Source organism: Trachinotus anak, unplaced genomic scaffold (assembly GCF_046630095.1).
Source record: "Trachinotus anak isolate AG129_WGS33_773 ecotype Australia unplaced genomic scaffold, CSIRO_AGI_Tana_v1 ptg000002l, whole genome shotgun sequence".
Taxonomy (NCBI): Eukaryota; Metazoa; Chordata; class Actinopteri; order Carangiformes; family Carangidae; genus Trachinotus; species Trachinotus anak.
Window position 1 is genome coordinate 22,608,488 of NW_027273853.1, and position 6,197 is coordinate 22,614,684.

Genomic DNA, 6,197 nt, shown 5'->3' on the forward strand with positions numbered 1-6,197 from the left:
ATTATCACTCAAATGTACTCACCACTCTACAGTGAATTTTTCAGTTTATGACCTCTGCCAAGGAGGTTATGTTTTCACCAGTGACTATTTATTTGTCAGCAGGATTATGCAAAAAGTACCAGACTGATTTGCACTGAACAAGGTGGAGGATTGGGACATAGGCCAGGGAAGAACCCATTAAATTTTGGGGCAGATCCACATAATTTACTATGAATTAGATTTTTTTTCAATGAAGTCTGGTGTATGTTATTTAACATTAGCCTTGATGGAGGTGTATGTTCTCTGACTGGCCTTCCAGTTGTTTTGGCATTGTTACAACCTTTGATACTGTCTCCCCACTATCATCAACCATGTTTCCACATGAAGCATCTGTTAAAAAATTAAAAAGGCTCCAATAAATCCACTGCATACTACCTATTCAATGCCAAATGGCAGACGGGCAAAGTGAATAGCTGGTGAATATAATGGAGTATTTACTTGCTTAAGAGTCAAATACTTTTCTCAGGTGTTCATTGAGACCCAAGCAGAGTTAAAAGGAGAATGATATTCAGCTTCCATTCATCACATGGCCAGAAACACGACTCCAAATAAATGCCAATGTTGCTCCATGTCAAAGCAACTGTTGTTATGCTAACATGTTAGTATAACAACTTAGGTTGTTCCACTGCCTCCAAGCTGCAAAAAAAAAAAAAAAATAGTACAACTGACACTGTGGTTTCTTTCTCTGCTTCACCAGTAGTAAAACTTATTTTACCGATCAATTAAATTAGTTGTAAAGGCAACGTAGATTATAAGTGTGAATGTCGATTACAACAATACTGAAGTTTAAGAAATATCCCTCTTTACATATCAGAACAGCTTTCTGTCCCATAGGATCTGATATTGCTTGTTTGCATTTATCTTGTAATTTACTGCCCATTATTGTCAGCAGCAGGCTATTGTCTCTGGAGGCTAGGCTGTAAACTAGTCGATGTTATCTATGGTTTCTGTCAGTTTCGTGGGCGTGGCTGTGTCCATTGACAAAGGCTAAGGCTTAACCTAATTTTAAAAAACATTTTAAATTGAGCATCGTTTATATCCACGTTTCATCCACAGCCATGTCTGGTGGGTCACCACCACCAACTGTTGATTAATGGAGCAATGTGAAACAAGCAGCAACAATGTATATCAAGTCATCTGTGTGTTTGTGTGCATGCATGTGTGTCCTCGTTCTTGTGAAAAATACAGACAAAATGAGGACCAACTTGTGCGGACATTGCCTCATATCTCTACTCGTCAAAAACTGGCAATAACCAGTTATAAGGGGGAATTAATTTGTGTATGTAAATTTTTAATTTTAACAGTAGGCTACATTCAGTACCTACAGGATTTTAACAAAATTATAAAGCAAAATTCTGTGAAAATAATTTACTGTCAGCTTTTAAACCAAGCTGATTTCTGAGGGCCATGACGACTCAACCTTGTGGGATCCTGTCTGATACAACACCTTCACGTTTTTTCCTTTCACAACAAGCTCACAATGAAACCTCAGTTGTGTAAAGTGCAATAAAAAGTGTCATAGAGTCTAGTGTCTAGAGTGTACCAGTGGAACACTGAGCTTCAGGCAGACTGAGCGTCCTTTCCTTTTGTGTTTTTAAATGCTCCCTTTCATAGAAAGGCTGCTCAGAATTTTTGACATTTATTTGACGCATGGATGGAGAGAGCCGTGCAGACATGAAAGATGGTGGTTACAGGACTGAGGTTTAGGGGCACAGTTTCCATGATCGCCATTGATCAGGCCTCTCAGAGAGGGAGAGAGGATGACTGTATTACTTAAAAGAGGTCACAAGCACCTTTACTATGCCGTTGCCTCTAGAATACAGAGTGCTGATCTGAACAGCTTTTACCTTTCATTTCATTTTGTGCATGATAGAGTGATAAGGGACTACATTTGACCAGAGTGCCCTGTCCTACAACTGCAGGACGCATGTTCCAGGGATGAACTATAGAGATAATACACAAGATATGAGCGGCCAAACACATTCATAGTATCCGTATCAGCAAGTTAGCTAATGTTATCATGCTTACTGTAGATGGACACTTATGAAAACAGACACATAACATTAGCCATCAAGTTATTTACACACTGAGGAGAAGAAAAGTCAATTTCAACTGAGCCTAATCCATGGGGGCCGCCACACAAAGACACTGATGGAGCCCTATAAAAAAATATTTTAAACTATGGATGTTTTGGCCTTATCTTTTGCTTTGTTTGAGGCCTTTTTCGATGAAAACATGGTCTCTTCAGTGAAGGAAACTCTGGAAGGTCACTTTCACCTGAACACTATACTGCACTGTGTCATCTCACCTGTGGGCAGTGCCTATGTGTCTATAAATATGGGGAGGGCCAAAGGTTTTAACAGGAACTGATACACACTAACAATCATGTACTGTAGAAGCTCAGAGGGGGTGTGACTTTGTTCTTTGTTCAGGATGCCATTAATCAACGATATCTATATATACAAAATAGTTGTTTGATGTTATATTTTAGTTTAAAATCTCACTTAGAGGACCTTTAAAAAAATATGTTAACTTACTTTAAGTCAATTAAAGTGTGAAGCATTTGTTGATCATGTTCTGCCATGTTTGCTAGTGCACTGTTACCTCAAGTACTGAGTAGTCAGTGAAACAGAAAATATGACATCCAAGTGGTGATCTATAAGCTGAGATAAAAGTTATAGCCCGAAACTGATGATTTGGAGGATTAACTGTACTCGCAATATCCTCAACTGGTGGTCAGATGATTAGCCATAATCCAGGAACCAGTCACTCAGCACTTGACCCTGGTGGGTGAGTTAGGCTGAAATGTTGGGACCTGTATGCAGAGAATCAGAAAACTGAATACTGTGCTGAATCGTATCCACAGAGCGCTAAACATCCAGCTTTCTATGCTACATGTACACATTACATTCTGAATATTATCAAAACCAGGATAAAACTCAAAACCTGAAAGCAAGTTTTCATGTGCAAATACTGTGTGTGTTTGTGTGTGTACAACTGGGGTAATGTGACCTCGATGTCTTATGAGACATATTGTTACCTAGTAACATTAGATCATTCTTCATATAATTTTTTAATGTAGAGTACTTAGCTTTTGTATCTAGCTGTTACCGTGATGTCTAAGAGTGCTCACTGTGAGAGTACTTCACACTAGTATACACAATGGGTTATCCTCTAAGAGTCTCATCTGATGATACCCCTTTCCCTTCTCTCTTTCTGTTGTTCCGCCAGTCTCTTTCCAGAGTGGCAGAGTGGTACTGTCGTACAGTTTCATCCTAAAGACTGTGGGCGAGCCCCTGAGAAATAATGGGAAAGGGAGGCATGTCAGTGCATAAACATATAACATCAATACACTTACGATTGATGAAGCAATCCTGCTCTACTTTGTAACATTACCTAAGTGGAGTACCAGCAGAACATTATTGGGCTATATGGCTGAGCCTTTTATCTAATGCCACATAATATAATAACGTGATACTTTATTGATCCTTGCAAGAAAAGCAGTCTTTTCTCTCGCTCCTGGTTCATGAAGAGGTCAGAGGTCAGTGCCATCTGCAGAGGAGTACGACAGGAGCAGCTGGAACTTCCACAAGGTGCTCAACTCAGCATTAGTGCCTCATGGGAGCTCAAGCATCACAATGGCAGGTTTTGTTCTTTCTCAGACTTTAGCTATGGCTATTACTGATGTAGTTATTTTGCTGTGGTCAAATTGAGCCTTTAGTAGTAACAGTTACTGAATTAGTTTACAGAGGGAGATGTAATCCACTGCATCAGGTTAGCGATTACAAATTCAGTGAACAGGTAACCTGTGGTATAAAATATTGGGAAGATTAAAAAATATAAAAGTACTAAATGTATTTAATATTTATGATAGAATAAGTTAATGAGGGTTCATGTAAAGTGAAATAGCCATTATTATCCTAGGCTCTAAAAGAGTATTATTAACAGCATCATTATTTCTTGGATACTTTTTCTTTCTATTTCTTTCACACTCAGCTAACATGTTAGCAAACTCTTGCTAATTTAGCTAATTTAGACATCCAGCAGACACTGAGCAACATTATCTTTCATCTGGAGTCCTGTTTCTGGCCACTATTCAGTATTCATTCTCCTTTTAGTTTCTTTTGGTCTCCAGCAGGTTCCTGAGGGAAATAACTGTTTATTTATCAGCTCCATTAAGTTTATAAAATAATCTATAATTTTGTCTGCTGTTCAGTATCAGGCAGGTCCTGCACAGTGGGCTTATCCAAGACGTTAAAACAAATATAAAACAGCTGCATGAGTGGCAAGTCGGGGGACAACTTTTTATGATATTTTCATTAATGTAAACTTATTCAGGCAGGGTGGATAAATCAATAAATCAAACATTAAAAATTGCAGAAATGCAAAGCTTTCCTTTATGATCGGCACAAAAACATCTATGACTGTCATCACAGCCTTTGCTGTAAATGATACTGAACAAAAATATAAATGCAACACTATTGTCTTTGTCTTGTCTTGCTTTTTCAATAAACACAAAAAAATACACACAAATAGATACAATGTGACATGATCCTGAGACCCATTGCTGTGCCGTTCATCTGCCGCCATCACCTCATGTTGCAGCATGATGCACAAAATTCCTGGAAGCTTTAAATATCCAAGGTCTTGCATTTCAGCTAGTGAGCATGTTTGGGATGCTCTGGATCTGTGTGTACGACAGCATCATCCACTTCTTGCCAGCATCCAGAAACTTTGCACAGCCACTGAAGCGGAGCGGGCCACAATTGACAACCTGAGGAAGGGGGAAGTGTTGAGAAATGATTCACTAACACTGATTTAAACACTTTTTCGAAGAAAATTTGAGAGGAAAACGCTTTTTGTGCAGTAAGAGAAAGTCTTAGATCTTTAATTTCAACTAATGAAAAATGGTAGTAAAGACAAAAGTGTTGCATTCATATTTTTGTTCAGTTATTTAGATTAAGTAGCTTGTTAGTAAATGGTCTCCTTCTAAATTGTGCAGCTGATTAAGCTACTTCTGTTGCTGTAGTTACACTGAAACCTCCAGGACCCACATTCCCATCCTCTCCATTAATGTGGTGTCTTCAGTCAGAGGAATGCGTCTGTGTGTCCCCATGTGACCCACACAAAGAGCGACAATGTAAAAATAATGCAATAACTATAATGTAACAAGGTAATAAGTAGAGCAGCTGGATTGTTCCCCGGGCGAGAGAGGAAATGATCATAACATGGTTTCAGATCCCTCAGAATCTGCTGCAGGTCTTTCTATAGTTGTGAGGACACGCTCTGACATAATGTGTTCCCTTCCCCTAACCTTTTCCATCACAATTATACTCACTGGCCACTTTATTAGGTACACCTCGCTAGTACCGGGTTGGACCCCCTTTTGCCTTCAGAACTGCCTGAATTATTCATGGCATAGATTCAACAAGGTGCTGGAAACATTCCTCAGAGATCTTGTTCCGTATTGACATGATAACATCAAGCAGCTGCTGCAGATTTGTCAGCTGCACATCCATGATGCGCATCTCCTGTTCCATCACATCCCAAAGGTGCTCTATTGGATTGAGATCTGGTGACTGTGGAGGCCCTTTGAGTACAGTGAACTCAATGTACTGTAATGTTCAAGAAACCAGTTTGAGATGATGAATTGAACTTTGTGACAAGGCCCATTGTCCTGCTGGAAGCAGCCATCAGAAGATGGTACACTGTGGTCATAAAGGAATGGACATGGTCAACAACAATACTCAGGTAGGCTATGGCGTTTAAACAATGGTCAGTTGATACTATGGGACCAAAAGTGTGCCAAGAAAATATCCCCCACACCATTACACCACGTCCACCGGCCTGAATAGTTGATGCATGGATCCATGCTTTTATGTTGTTGATACCAAATTCTGACCCTACCATCCGAATGTCGCAGCAGAAATCGAGACTCATCAGACCAGGCAACGTTTTTTCCAATGTTCTACTGTCCAGTTTTTTTTACTGTCCAGTGAATTGTAGACTTAGTTTCCTGTTCTTAGCTGACAGGAGTGGCACCCGGTGTGGTCTTCTGCTGCTGTAGCCCATCTGCTTCAGGGTTCAACGTGTTATGCATTCAGAGATGATCTTCTGCGTACCTTGGTGTTTTTTTGAGTTATTGTTGCCTTCCTATC